General features: G+C 27.9%; 1 long non-coding RNA gene across 1 annotated transcript; it reads left to right on the top strand.

Moving 5' to 3' along the window:
* Positions 1 to 851: 851 nt before the first annotated feature.
* Positions 852 to 12,363, top strand: LOC129959379 (uncharacterized). Its single transcript, XR_008783420.1, has 2 exons — positions 852 to 1,000; positions 12,159 to 12,363. It is a non-coding gene; the product is annotated as an uncharacterized LOC129959379 (long non-coding RNA).
* The last annotated feature ends 4,593 nt before the right edge of the window (positions 12,364 to 16,956 follow it).

Here is a 16,956-nt window from a genome sequence, read left to right as displayed (position 1 = left end):
TTCCTCATAAGATCAACCCATTTTAATGAGCAAATTACTAAATAAAAATGTTTAAGAAATAATAAGCGTTTGCAGCATCACGCAATTCATTTAGGAAAGTGTTTTCGGATATTTTCAAAGCAGTGTGTTATGAAGGAAAGATCTCGACTTCGGGAGTGAAATTTACCAGGTTCGAAATCTCATTCCGAAATGGATTGTCCCTTGTATGACCTAGTATATGCAAAATGTGAAGTCAAGGTCAAATGCCCTCTCACTGCTGTGGTGTAAAATTTGAAAAGGAGTGCTATTTCAAAGGTCGTTCTTGTCAGTTGGTTGCCATTTGAAATCATGAGAACCTCATTTGACTTCAAAAATCAAATATAAATCTAACTAAATAATATGAAATTCTTCCAGAATCTTTGAATTTAAAGCAAATTGAAAATCTTCATTTAAAGTAATATTATATATATATATATATATATATATATATATATATATATATACTCTGAAATCAAAGAGAAATCAAAGAAAAATAAGAAAAAGAATAGTTACATTAAAAGTACATTATTTTTAAAACTAAACGACGAAAAATATTTCAATCATATGAATAGTTATGCTAATTATTTAAAATTCTAAATTCTTTGAAAAGTGGAAGCATATTAAAAAAATTGTTCCAATGCTATATTAAGTCGTTAAAATGCATTACGGGTGCATTTTATAATTCAATCAGCATAAACTCCTAAACAAACGCAATCTAAACTGCACCTCATGAATATTATTAAAATGACGTGTTGCCCTTCTCTAACTTTGAAACTTCCAGAAGTTAACTCTGTATGCAGTCTGAAATTGATTGGGAGTTTCCCTGGCGATGGCGCTGGGTGTCGGGCAGTAACGATCGCAAAGCTGACGAAATCCTCTCTCCCCGAACCGATGCAAGTCACATCCCAGTGAACCACAGACAAACACACCTCGCAATATGGCCTGCGACAAGAAATGGCTGCCCCTAGAGTCCAACCCCGATGTGAGTACATTTCAAAGCAACTATCTTATCATTCGAATATTTTTAAATTCATTAGTCTATTTTTGCTAGAGTATTAGTTATATCCAAGTTAGTACTATGACTAGGTCATGTGTAATTAAAGAGGAATATAGCAAATTTTCTCGATATTTTTAAAAAATTTATATAAAGTTTGTTATTGTGGTTACCATAGAGAATATCTTTCTCTCTGTATATATGTATTGGTTCTTAAAATTTAATGCGGAGATGTAAAGATGTCGCATTGCTGATTCGGCTTTGGTTAGTTTCTAAACCTGTTGCGTTTTGAGTATCTGTTTAGCGTTGAGGACGGCCTAATGCGCACGATTGAGAAACGTCGAAGTTTATGAAAGGAACGATCGAGGAAAGTTTATCACCAGTTTTTATAGAATTTACATTATTTTTGAGAGTAAATAAAATAATAGTTATTTTATATTTCTTTTGCTTCGTGTATTTTAAATAACTTACTATTATCTTCTGATATTTATTAATTCATTATACCAACTTAGATTTCTTCCTTACATTAGTTCTTCACCTTTACGGCACATGGGGACTTATGGAAAACATGGAGATTGTATGTTTTCAACTGGAGAAGTTTTAATACACAAATAAGAATATCTCTCATTTTTCTGAAATATATTATTTTATTTTTCATTATTTTCTGATTTTATCCGTATATTCAAATTCTTCAACCAATTTGAAAAATTGGATTCAAAAAAAAATTTAATAGAATAACTTTTTTTTTCGATTAACTGCATACTTACGTATCACTCATTTTTCATTCTGCTATTAGTCTATCGATCCAATATCTTTTTTTATGGGTGTTATTAATGTTATATTTGTAGAATTTTCCCTCAGCTTATTTGCTAAGGTACAAATGATTTATTACAATTCATCAGTATTTCATCCTCTCCCCCGAAATGATATTTTTTTTTTTATTTCTAGTGCTTAGAAGATAGTTTGACTGTGCTGTGCAATTGTATCACATTTTGTAAAATTATTAGATTTATTAATAATAATAATAATAAGAGAAGAAACAAAGACATAACTTTACTACTAGTTCGCTTAAAGCGATGACAAATTTTACAAATTACTTGACAGTTGCGATAAATAATAGTTTTTCTTGTTAGTTTGTATGAAACACCATTTTATAAGTAGATTTTTGAATTTTTCTGTTTGGATAGAACAATTATATCATTTATCATCTTGTTACATATGGCATTATTTGATAAAAATAAAATCAAGAGTTATTATTATAAACCAAAACCTTTACAATTTGTTCCTACCTTCCTAAAGTTATTTCTTTAAAATATTATATAGCAAAAAATTGTTTATATGTTGTTGTTCGAACCATTGACCATTCCAGATACTTTCAGAGTAAATTCTATTGTCTTTAACGTTACCTTGTTTTCGCTAGATGATTATTTCGAAACCGAAGATGCCATATTGGGATATTTTACCTATATTTTCTCAGTTAACTAGCGATATAGAAAAATTGTTTGCATCGATCAATGGCAACATCTATGTTACTCAGACTGTAATTAATTTATATCCAGATGCTTTGGCGATAGTAGATAGATTTACCGGATTTTTATGCTTTGAAGCCTTAAACACGATTCAAAAACTTCTTTTTAGATTCATTTTCATTCCATATTTCTTTCTATAACACATGATGCAAGGTCGGGTCATTTTGATAAGGAAATATTTTTTATGACAGAACATTTTTCAAACCCAATACAAGTCATAATATAAGAGAAAATGAATCGCATATTATCTTAAATACATTGTTGTTGTATATAATATTAATCATTTGATGAAATTAACTAATTATCAATTGAAAGACAGACAAAAATTTAATTGTATATTAAAATATTTGTCGTTAATCGACAAGAAAGACTTTCAAATTTAATTTAGAGTTTTCAAATTTTTTACAGATAGAGCAGTGATCCAGAATTGAATGTCTTAACATTTACTATAGAATAATTCACATATAAAATTTTTTAATAAAAGGAACTAGTTTAAAAATATTTAAAAGTGCGCAGGTAAACTATTATCAAAATTATTATAAAATTTTAAATAACAGGAAATAGTTAAAATATTTAAAAGTGCGCAGGTAAACTATTATCAAAATTATTATTACAATAAAATAACCTAAATCTAATATGGTAGTATATGTTTACTAAAGTGGAAGTTATAACTTAACAGATAGCAAATCTTGAAAATGAAAAAGTAAAACAAAATGAATGTATAAAAATTTTACTTTATTTAAACTGAACATTACTCATCGCTTGTAATGATGAATAACCGTACTATATCATCATCTATTAATCGAAGTTATAATAAATTTATTAATGACGCATTTTTAAACTAATTTTACAGAATTTCAGATCAAGACAAATAATCAATAAACTTTGAGACAATTTCTCAGTAAATATAAATTAAAAGTTTATTAAAATTACATAAAGGTACATATTTTCTTTAGTAATAATTCGTATCGTAATTATTATTTTGTTTGTTTCTTAATCATATTTTGAATATTTTTTTTATTTAGGATTTCTTATCAACAATAAATTTATTTAATGCTTTTCATCAACTAATAAGAAAAATGACTTTCAAATTAGTTCAGCATTTAAAGTATTAATTTCAAACATAAATTGAACATTACTCATTTTTCATGGTATATTTTACAAATAAGAGTTTATTCAAGCGCTGTTAAAACTAGAAAAGACAAATAATCTTAATTAACTTCATTCATTTTTAAAAATATATTTACTATCTCTTCAAGAAGTAAGAAATTCAGAAATTAAACCCAAATATATTTTTAAGTTGAATTTTAAGTCAAAACAGTAAACATAATTGTTCTTTACAATAAACTCTGATTTTAATATTAATTTAAAATTAAAGGATCCAGACCAATCCCTGAAAAGGTATTAATGTAAGCTTAAATGAATTAATGTTCAATAAGTTTTCAGTGTAGGGCGTTTAAATTAAATGTAAGCTGTTTGAGCAAACTTTTTCATGGATATGATTGATCTGGAAAATGTTATTAATTATAATACTGTCAAAAAACAAACATCAAAAATAAGCATGTTATTTTTATAGAATGCATATTTTTATATAATATAGCTACAAAATTAACTACAAATGTTCAGATTTTCTTATAAATAGGAATTTTAAATCGTTTCTTTATTTATTTAAAAAGAAAAAGCTCAATACAAAAAAAATCCAGCTAGGAAATGCATTATAAAATGAATATCGAATGCGCAGTGAATGAAAGTTTTACGTAGTGAAAGATTAAAACGTGTTACGCATTTAATATGGGTATGCAGTAAATCTATAAAAAAATATTCTGAAAACTACGAAAATATGAGCTCTGAGCCTTGAACTCATTTCAAAATGCATAAGAGTCTCCAGAAAAAAATATATTAAACATTTTAAAAATCCATTAGGAATTTAAATTGTTTAGGTAATCAATCTTAAAATTATTAAAGCATCAGAAATTTAAATCCAAATTGTAATCCATCTTAAAACCAAAAATATCAAAAGAAACATGTTAAAAATGTCAAATTTTTTGAAAAACACATTCATATTTTATAAAATTTATATTATGGGAATTTATCTGCATAGCTAAATTTGATAAATATGTTCTCAAATGAACTATTGGCTCTAAACGTTTTGACTGCAGTTTAGATGAACATATCATCATCAAAGCGCAATGTAATATTCAAATAGAAAGTACCTTTTCTTAGTCTTATTCATTACTCTATCTTATGAACTTTCATCGGTTTTAAAAGCAAGAAGTAATTGTAAAGCGATTAGAAGAATTCTATACGAATAATCCAATTTGTTTAATATATTTACTTTTCCTTTTTCGTTAGATTAGCAATCATTGGCATATTAGGCTTACTAACACAAAAGGCTGGGGTTAAAGATAGTGAATTGCATTAGATATGAAAACCCGGCGGTGTCGATTAAGAAAATCTCAAGATTTTACTTTTATCCATGCTTTTGGAAAAGGATCGCGGGGCATAGGTTTTGTTGAAATGGCTCTTAGTCCTTCCTGGCTGACAGTTAAACTGGGCTATACAATGCATTGCACCTTGATTTAAGCGCTAGTGTCAAATGATTCGTCAATTGCAAAAGGCAAGTTTTTCTGCTACAGGCTGAAGTGAATATTTGATCCGATTAAATTTGGGTAATTGAATGGGCCAGCTCTTAGCTGAAGGAGATCAAACATTTGCTGCTAATGCAGTGATAATATTGCCTTCTTACAATGGCTTATTTTTTTAAAAAAATTAGACATAAAATAATTGTTATTTACTTGATAAAGGATAAGGATGGTGATATGCCTCATAAACGTAAGATTTCTGTGAAGTTCGAGTCTTCCTTTGATTCGCATGTAAAAAATCGACTTCTACAGAAACATCTCCAAAGCGAATGCTTGGCTCTTGGCATTGCAAACTCATAGGTTAAAATTCCGCGACACGATACTGCTACTATTACGCCATCCCCATTCCCAGTGGGTCGGCACAAACTGTCAAGTGTCGAACATTTGAAGGTGTTTCTAGCATTGCATAGCCCTGGTTGTAGTATGAGAATAACAAAGAAGCCCTGACCTCCCATATCTCCGGACTTAACGCCACTGGACTTCTTCACCTAGAATATTGTTAAAAGTATTATGTTCAAGCAAAAAATTTGCAATGTGGGTGATTTGACAGAATATATCCCAGGAGCAGTTGATTTAAAGTCGCTTGAATATTACCAAACATTCGACAGATCATATATCATTTGGACATCTCCATAATCACTAATTGTGGTCTCATTAAATCGATTAAATTATTTTTTCTTTCCGAAACTGATTTATTACATAATTATTTGTTTTGGAAAAAAGGGTGTAAAGGAATGCTGCTTTAGTTCTTGCGACGTCATAATGTACAAAAAAAAAAAAAAAAAAAAGAAAGAAAGAAGGAACGAAGGAAGGAAGATATTTTTGTCTATTATGCAAATTTATAATTTAATAATTTATGAATAATCATGAGCAGCTCTCTTAGCATAAGTTATAACTTATTAATACTTTGCACCTTGTAGTAAAGTAGCTTGAAGTAAATATCCGAACAGTTTGAAGTAAACTACAATAAACATTTATTGGCAATGATTTTTAAAATTTGAACAAAAAAATTAATTAAATGAAAAATTACATTTTTTTCTTACATAATGTGCAGATAATTATGATATTTTTTACAACATATTATTTTTAAAAAAATGTTATGTTAAAGTGACCTTCCTCCACCCCCAAAAAAAGGATATTAATTTGTACACCAATAAAAGAAAAGTAATCTGTTATCCTTAAATAAGATGTAATTTGGAAAATATAAGGAATTTAGGTAACGATTGTTCATTATAATAAACACATCATTAAAATGTAAAATCTATTTTTATCTAAAAGGCAAAAAGGCTTAATTTGAATATTTTTTATTTAAAAGCATTCACCCGTAGCTGAAAGTTAAGATAAAATTGCATATTTTCTAAATGAGTAAATATATTTAATTTTTTTAAATTTCTCTACTCAATTCTAGATGTATCAGCACCGGTCGTTTACCCCTTTTCGTTTCTTTCGAAAAACATGTGCACCTGTCATTTCACGCATTTATTCACCTTGAGTCACACGGTAGGCTTGCGAATCTTCAAAGTTCGTCATCGTGTGAGTCTTTAGTGACAAAAAAATCCTCCGATTTATTTTACCTTTAAAACTAAAAAAGAATAATTTTGGATGACTGATTTAGCACAATATGAGTTGCCATAAAAACGTAACATTCCAGAAAATATATATATATTTACTGGATATTGCCTTCTTCTACAAATTATTTAAATATTTATGAGAAATTTTTATAAAAACTTGAAGATCAATATTTTTTGATACCCCAACGTTCTAATATTTAGAAAAATTCATTGGTAGATTGTATCTTGATCTAGACAAAACTGAATACTTTCAATTCATGGATATATTATCGACTATAGATATAGTTATCAATATGCAGTCATATAATAATTCTCATCAATCATAATTTTAAGGATTATTAATTGACTTTTTATTAAATATTGAAATCAATTCATTGACTTAGAAGAGTACAAGTTTTGCTTCATTTCATCTAAAGGTGTAAAAAAAATTTTTTATTGCAAATAAAAACTATTCGATTCTTAATTTAATCCATAAAGACGCTGTAATTCAAAAGCAACAGCAATATAAAAAAAAGAACATGAAAATTAGTAAAGATGTCGCTACTTGTTTATATGTTGATTTTTTAGGGTTTCGAGATTTCCATATTAAACACTGGTTACATTATGCAATCCAGTCTGTACTACTGTCTGTCAAGGATCCCACTCAAGGATACGTGAGTGGAGTAGGGGAAACATTTAAATGTGGTTCATGTTACAGAATGCTCACATTGAAACATGATAGCATATTGTTCGAGATAATTGTTTCGGTAATTCGTTGTGAATAGGGTTTATACAAAAACCGACTTTTTGAAAAACCTGTTTTCGAATTTCATATTTCGAAATAACCGGTTTTAACCGGTTTTCGAATTTTTGTCAAAAAAATAGAATAGGGAAAAATATTTTCTCTAAGTTATATAAAATAACAAAGACGCGAAATCATTATCAAGACACACACACACACACACACACACACACACACACACACACACACACACACACACACACACACATATATATATATATATATATAAATTAAGGATTAAATATATGTATTACTTACAAAAAATAATGAAAACTTAAACAAAAATTTTGAATAATATTTATATTGTTTTCACTCATTTTAATTTCTCCTAAGAAAATAGGATTTTAAAAAACATAAAATATCGACTGAATGGTGGCTATGTTTTGCTCTTAATTTGGACACAATATTGCCTGAAATTGAAAATACTCGTTCACTAGCTACTGAGCTTGGTTTCATGCCATCAAATAACAAATCTAAGTTTTTTGTTATTTTATTCGTTGCCTCAAATAATGAAAATTCAGCTTTCAGTGCCTTTGGATTTGTAAGTTTTTCTTCAGGGTCTTCAAGAAACTTATGAATAGATTTTTCCATGGCTTCTTTTAAAAAAGCATTACTCTGATGTTTCGAGTTTCTTCGATTTGCTCTTCATCAGAATCGGTTTCCACATAAGAATTTGAAAATGTTCTAGACAATATCTTTCCAGATAATGTAATAATTTAGGTTTTTGAAGCTAAAAAAAAGTACACTAGATTTCTTCGCTGAACTAGAACTGTTTTGTGGATTTTGCAAATACAGCAAAAGAGTTGCTAATTCTACTTGTCTTTTTTGAATTCGCTCTTCTAAAGCATATAATAATTTCAAACTTATTTCTGTGTTCAAATATTTTAGTTCATTTGACAGAAATTCAAATATACCTTCACTTGTTAATAAATTGTCATCTTGTCGCCCTAATAATGTCCTCATAATGTCTTCAGCTGCCCCAACCGATAAAATTCGATTTTATTTTCTTTCTTTTTTGAAGAATTGGAATATCCAGGCATTCCGGAAAGCCGGTTTTCTTACTTTAAAAACCGGTTTTCGAATGTGACAAATTTACTTAAAAAACCGGTTTTTTAAAACCGGGTTTGAAAAACCGTCAAACCGTAGTTGTGAAGCAACAAATGCTGAAAAAACTACTAGATTTGCATATTTTTTGTAGATTTTTTAGACACAACACCGTCTATGTTAAAAATTCGGAACTAAGTTTATTTTTTTATTTGCGGGAAAAGATCAACATCATGAAAATAATTTTATTCTAAACTGCACTTTTCTACGCTAATTAAAGGCAAACAACATGAAAATAATTTTATTGTAAATTGCACTTTTCTACGCCAGTTAAAAGTAAAATATCATCAAAATAATTTTATTGCAAACTGCACTTTTCTATGCCAATTAATTAATTTTATATCTAATTATAAAATATGTCAAGGTTTTTTGTACTTTCTAATTTTTACATATTAAAGTCTTGGATATTATATTTTATATTCAGTATAGAATATATTCTATAGTCGTGAGCTAAGATTCAAATATGATCATTCCTTTTTCGTATCATATTTATTTACCTTATCCAGAAATTAGACTTAAAAAAGAGTCATAAAGAGACCTACGAACAGATTTTATTAACTTCTTTTTGAATAAACCTCATACTTTAGAATGATAACACATTCGAATTATGACCATAGCAACAATATGGACCTCAACGGCTACGATATTCGATTTTCTCGGATAATTCATAAATTTTTAAGGGTCTTTGCTTTACAGAAAAGTGCCTCTTTATAATGACGATTTCAGTTCTAAATTTAATGCGATCTAGAAGTTACACAAAAACCACTTGTTGCTTTTCATACATCTTGTTCATATTATGTTTTTGAATCAAAGCATTTACATATTCATCTACAGGTAAACAATCTTCTCATTAGTGGACTTTGTTCAAAATTTAAATCACGTTTACAATTTTGATATATAGGACATGTGTAAAATTTGGTCAGTTTTCGAGTTACTGATTCCTCGTAAAACATATAGATATAACCAACAGAATTCGTCACCCTAAAATGTTTTAATATATACGTTTTAATAAATGCACTTGTGTATTATTAACCATAATTATGACTATGAAATGGCCTCAGAGATTCCGATCTTTGGCGACTGATCATTGGAATGCTATTAATACGCAAGCATTAGAAAACCGACTTCGCATTTTTACCTCTAACGAATGAAACCAAAATTCGACAGAGAAAGCAATTGAAATGAAAAGTTTTTATATTTAGGACATTTTATTTTTGAAATATCACATTTGCATACTTGAGGAAGTTTAGACTGACAGACGGTCAACAATCGATAATTGTGGTTCAATTGATAGTTGTAGTAAAGATCTACATTTTTGAAGCTAAAATTCTGAATTTCGTTTACTGAAGGTTGTTACATTTTTTTAAAAAATTTTCGCCCTTATATGCATGCAAAAGAACACACTGACAGGTCATCAACCCCTTGACGGATTTGACTCCACATTTGATAGATAGCTAAACTTTAGATATTAAATCTATGCATCAACATGTGTGTAGGACAAGAGGTATAGCGGCGTAAGCTGGAAGAAAATGTCGAAAATCACTTACATTAATTTAAACTGAATTTGAAGCATCAAAAACCCAATGAAAAAGGCAGGAGAACATTAAAGATAGGGCGTAAAAAATGAGTTATAGGGTATAGTGAGTTTCTCAAATAATTAAAATCATAAAAGAAAATGTTTTCCGATGTTGTATAGTTTAATTTATTTTAGTATGGAGCCATTGCATTGTATTTTGTAATTGGCAATACTGTCTGACAAGACGATGTTATTTTAAAAGAAATATCATTTTCTAAAAATTCAAACGTTGCATACTCCTAAAGAAACAATATTAAACAGAAAATTTTATCAAATCAGTTCATAGAAACTCCAAGACATTATAAAGAGATTATATTTTCTAAGAAAAAAGCAAAAATACTAATGTTTGGAATCTTCCTGTCATTATCCAAAATGTTCACTTAGAACATAAAATATTAAAAGTTCCCAGTAAATCAATTTATTGTGTGGAAAGTATTGTGCATTTTACCGAATACTGTATAAAAATTGCACAATGTTATTTTTACAATCGAAGATCTCTAGATCAAATGTGTGTTTGAGTGAGAGGATAGAGGGCAGTCATATCTTTCGCTCTCTATCTATAAAATGTAAATTTTTGAAATCTAAATGATATCTCACAAAATCCTTTCTTTTACAAAATGATTTGTAGTGCTTAATTCTTTGATGGCAAATTATCTTTATATTCTTGCATTAATCTTCGAAAAAAGTAGAAGCATGTGTGAGGGGAAAAAAAGCATAATAAGCATAGAAAAGAATCGGTCACAGATGTTAGATTGAAATATTATTTTAACAGATCAACCTTTTCAAAAATAATAATTTATTTTTCCAATATGATCTATTTTTTAAAATGAAATAATTAGATGCCTCCCATTCTTTAAATTTTTTTATTAAGTATCAGTACTGGTAGTTATTTTTAATTGTGTGTAAAAATTATAGTATACTTATAAATACAATAGTAAAAACAAATTTTGTTTTTACAAAATACACATTTAAATCGTTTTAAATTATCATAGATTATCCTAACATATTCTGTATCTGGTTTGATTTCAATATTTTAAAATATATGAATAATAAATTTTAAAATTTTTTTTATCAACTCTTTTCCGAGAAGGGAGAAAAAATTCCTTTGAGTAACAATTAAAATATAGAAATAATTATCCTCCATTTTAAGTTTCCTCTTTTTACATTGGATTAGTTGGATTTTCACTTCAGAAATCTATAATAAAACATATCAGAAACATATCATAATCATAAGTTGCATAAAATCTTAAAATTAAGATCATTGTTAAAGGGATTTTTTTTTTGTTTTGTTTTTCGTCAAGCAACTTATGCACAGAAGCGGTGGAAAAATTATCCTATTTTCATTGAACAATAAAATATTCCTGTAACCGCATTTACTTATGATTTGAAAACACAATAATCCTTAATAATATTTTATGGCTTAAAATACTATTAAACATTCCATTTGATATTATATATTTCATGCACAAATGCAACAAAATCACACTTTTATAACAATAAATAGATAACTCTATATCATTATTTAATTTGAAAGTTACAAATAGCGTGCAGACTATTTTTGATTACTAAAACTTTCAATAACAAACAAATGGAGCGATTCGAAGGACGCTTATGCTGTAGCAAACGATTATGACACAAAACAAAACACAACCTACAAAACATTTCTTTTCTGTGTAAATTACTAAATACGAAAATGTATTTCATTACATAATTCTTTTGCTATGCTTATTTAATCTCTAAAAGAATTTAATTATTGTGAAAAGTCTGGAATTTTAAAATACGAATTTCGTAGACGTGCAAGTTTAAACATAATAATCGAACGTGTTCCCATTTCTAGAACAAACATTATTAAATTCTGAGAAAGACAACACAATGAGAATATCTGTTATTCATTCATTCATTCATTCATTTATGTACATAAATGTTTGTTTTGTTTCTTCCAGGTAATGAACAAGGTGAGTGGAGAGCAAAACCATTCTGTGATGTCTGGGAAATATCGGATGTATTGATTGGTCAGCGACTTCTGTTTTGACCGTCGCTATACCAGCGAAAGTCAGATATGGAATGCCAAGGCCCCTTATTTATTTTCATTTACTGCACAAAAAGATTCCATACCTATGAAATGAATCGATTTGGATCAATTTTTTTTCCATACCTATGAAATGAATCGATTTGGATCAATTTTTTTAAAAATTCGAAACGAGTTATTTTTCCATAAATTTGCTTTTTACAAAATATAATCAGATATTATCAATAATAGTTGATTAATCACATTGGCATTAACTTATACACTATAGGTTTTAATATGCCGTTTTTTTCAATCATTTTCCCGTATTTAATTGAAACTAAAAAATTAAAAATTTAGGACAATATATCTTAAGTTCATTTTTCTCTGATATTCAAAAAGTTGTTCTAAAATACATAAAATGCCATCATAAACATAAATAGATGCATTACGAGCATTTAAAGAAACTTTTTAATGAAAAGTAAAGTCAATGATCTTTATATGTTCTAATACATTAAAAAAAACATTTTTTTTTTTTTTTACTGCAAGTAATTCTACTTATGAAATTTCATAGCTGATTAGAGTGATTAAGTTGTAATGCTTATATTGTAGAAAGTAGATAATTTTAAATTGAAATATAATAAATTATTCAAATATATAAATGTATATCTTATGAATAAATAATTATAATCCATACATAAAGAACATATAACTGATAACCGAACCTAATTTCGCCTTTCAATAGATTCCAAAGTGAATCATAAGATAAAAACATGCAAAATAAGAGCAGATATTTTCATTGGGAATTTATAGATCATTTATGCTGGCTAGGATGTTACCTGTTCGATCTATTTTTCATTCTCGGTGTTTTCATCAACAGATATTAAGAATCATCATCATTCATGCTAGCTGATTATGTGATATGTTTAATTCTTACTCAGCGTTGGATTTTCCCGGGAAAATTCAACATTGGGCCGCAATTTTGGAATCGTGACGGTGGACTGGAAGACTTTTACGCTTACTTCAAAATTATACTACAACAGTATCATTAGAAATGTAAAGTAATGAATGCTTATATGTTTCGTAAAACATATTGAGTCATTATGTTGAAACCTATATACATTAAGAAGAAAATTACAAGTTCTGATGTCGTTCGAAGGATCTGGCTCACACAAACGTATGGGCATAATCTGTACACGTACTCTTTGTCGGTACAATCTTTAGTGATGAAATTTTAAAAAAAAAAATTCTTTTAGTCGTAGAAAATTTGTTGAAAGAATTTTGCTAGTTTGTTCCGTGTCATGTAACTATGTGCCCTTCTAAAGAAATAGGCAGATGAAAAATTAATTCGTATGACCTACGTTTTCTTACCCTTGATTCCCTGGCGGCAAAAAAAAAGCGAGATGACTGTTCTCTGTAACATCTTATGTATAATGTCACAGTTTAACAAGAGTATAGAATTAACAATCGCTTTGACAATGCAGGCCACTTCTATCAAGTTAATTATTTGAATTGCTATTATTACCATTAGCATCTTTTGTTTATGTTTGTAGGATTAATTATCCAGATTAATCAACATTTAAGGCTCCACACAACTGCTAATGGCATAGTAGCAATAGAATATATAATTCAATCTCTTTTAGCTAATGTTTAAGGATAAGTAGATCGTCGATCTCTTACAAAAACTTCAAAATAAGATCTTTGGCCAATCATATATTTCTATCATAGTTGTTACCATAACAGATATGTTATCTATATTGTTGAGATTATCTTTTTATAGCTCTTTTCAGCACTTTCTCATGCCACAAAGTTAGTCAATTGAATTATTGACGATAACTGGCGCTAAAACAATCCTGTCCTTAGTTTTTCATATATGCGCATATCATTAATATAGAACATATAAATAAAATCTCTGTTATCTCATACTAAAATATGAAAGTATGATTGTTGCAAAAAATTCTTTTAACTGTATATTCCACTTAAAAAAAAACCTTTATTTTTCTTCTCTTTTTTAAATAATTTTAATAAATTTACCTTACTAATAGTACCATGCAAACCACTCTATAAAAATAAAATATATTTGTGATATTTTTCAAGTAATTAGATTTCTTTACACATTTATGTAATCAAATCTTTTAATATATTATGTATCTCTTCAACAAAGAGATATATTTTAATATTATTGAAATATACATAGTGACTACTTTAGAAAGAAAGATACGTTTTAAATTTCACTCAGAGTATAAACAAAATCATAAAAGTTATAAAATTATTATGAAAGGAAATTTTATCTTTTCAGCTGTCATCGACATGCCATTTTATTTCTTGAAACCCCTCTTTTCTTTGAATAACTCAATAAAAATACATCTGGCAAAAGAATGGGTTTGGTTTTTATTGTATTAAGTGAATCCGAAATAATTCGTGCATTGAGTTTGCCCCAGACAGACTGTCTAAATAGACAGCCCAGCCGTCAGCATGTCTTCCGCCTACCTAAAACCATTATGGCCAGTCCGTTTCTAAGGCACACACGCTTCGCTACTTTCCCGCATCGATTTTCCCGTCGATTGCTTGGTCTTTTTCAACAGACTCTGGCTTTCATTTGAAGCGTGTGTCTGTGAGATCCTTATATGCACATTTATAGAAATAGGAGGGGTGGTATAAATATTAGCATAAAAAATCAATAAAGAATGTCTGGCTGTGATCAACATTTTGATATTTTTGTAACAGTTTGAATGAAACTAATCAATCAGGCCAATACTCGGAGTGATAAAGGACTTGTTTAATTAAATCGATGTACGGAACAATTTTTTAAAGTTATAGTATTAGGCCATTAAAACAAATTAGATAAATTAACTAAGCAATTAACATACATTTTTGTTATATTTAAGATTAATACAACAAAGCTATAATGAATCTGAATTATAACATTGACAGTTAGTTTACATTGGAAGTTAACTTAGATAATTAAAGTTGGAATTATGTGTAAAAGAAACGTCATATTTTGTAAAAGGTATTTGAAGAAATTTTTGAATCATTTTTTTAAAGTATGAGGGATATCAATAAAAGATACCTGATTTATGATTGACACTTTAGTTTTGAAAGTTTTAACTCAAACAAACAGATGATAGCTATGGTTTTAAGAAATATTTATCTATAAAATACATTTTCTTATGATTAATAAAGATGACTACCATAAATTGATACCTTAGTTTTGAAAGTTGTAGCTTGAGATTACTTGACTTATTACGATTGATACTTTAGTTTTGAAAGTCTTAGCATATTGAAGTTTTAACTGAAAAAAATAGATGATAGCGATTATCTTAAAAGCATTTATCTATAAAATGCACTAAATAAAGTTTCTTATGATTCATTAAGATGCCTAGCATGTATTGACATTTTAGTTTTGAAAATTTTAACTTGACATTATTTGACTTATTATGACTAACACTTTAGTTTTGGAAGTTTTAGTTTATGAAAGCTTTAACTGAAAGAAACAGATAAGAGCGATTGTCTTAAAAATTTTTATCTATAAAATGCATTAAATAAAGTTTCTTATGATTTATTAAGATGGTTACTATGCGCAAATAGACTTTCGTATTTATAGAATTTCAAGAGAGAATGAATATTTTTCTTCAAAATTTGATTTTTAATAAAAATTGTTGAATCTCGGCTATTAGTATTTTATTGACAACATTTTTATTTTTAATCAGAATAATTTATAAAATGCAATAAAATCGGGGTCTTTTTTCTAGACATTCTTCAAATACTTTTATATATTTATTTATTTTTTAAATTCGTCTAGAACAAACAGGGTGCTAATTGGCACCTGTTTCCCTGCGAATTGGCAGGAAATGCAAGGAACATCCTATTAACTCATAAGGTCATGTCATTGCGTGATTGAAAAAGATTTCTGCACACGATGTTGTGCATTGAAAACATAAAAAATAAAAGTATATTTATTTCTATTTCAATAGTAATTAACATTACAAAATAATTGAAATCAAAGAAGGAGTTTGAATCTTCCGTCTCCAAATTCTATTGATTCCTGCGTTAGTATCGCGAAGAAGAAACATAGGAATGATTCCCTTCAATATCACAACACATTCTCTAATCATAAGACATAATTACAAAAAAAGTGATTCTAGAAACTTATGTAGTATCCATTTCAAGTTTCAAACATTTTATTAATGCTATGAAAATATTTTCAAATCTCTGGAAAACTTTTCTATAGAGTTTTGTTGAAAACAAAACAATCTTCAAAGATTCATTTATGGTAGAATTTATATATATTGTAAAAAATGAGTCAATCTATGTTACGATTGTTCCCTCCTCCTTCTTTTGTAAAAATATAATTGTGATATGAAAAGAGAACAGACGTGATAACAAAAATAACTACTGAAATGAAGGCTTCAGATCAGATACAAACTACTCATCAAAATTACAAACGCAATAATGTTCCAATTTTGTTTCCTTTCAGCTTCTTTTTTTAATTCATTAAAGTGAGTGGCACATTTTCAAATTTGTATGCATTAACGAAATGGCTATAATTCTGTGTGATAAAAGAATCCTTCAATAAAATGATCGCCATATATAAATGAAATTCCGTTAATAGAATAGTTTTTCAATCTATTCTAAAACAGTGATCTGTAAAGAGCTATTAATTATCAACACTGTAACATCTCCATTATTGTAATTAATTATTTAATTATTAATTTTATTCATTAAGGATGTAAATT

The sequence above is a fragment of the Argiope bruennichi genome, chromosome 2 (genome assembly GCF_947563725.1).
Source record: "Argiope bruennichi chromosome 2, qqArgBrue1.1, whole genome shotgun sequence".
NCBI classification, from domain to species: Eukaryota; Metazoa; Arthropoda; class Arachnida; order Araneae; family Araneidae; genus Argiope; species Argiope bruennichi.
Note: the sequence above shows the minus strand (reverse complement) of the source record. Positions and strands in the feature narration are given on the sequence as shown.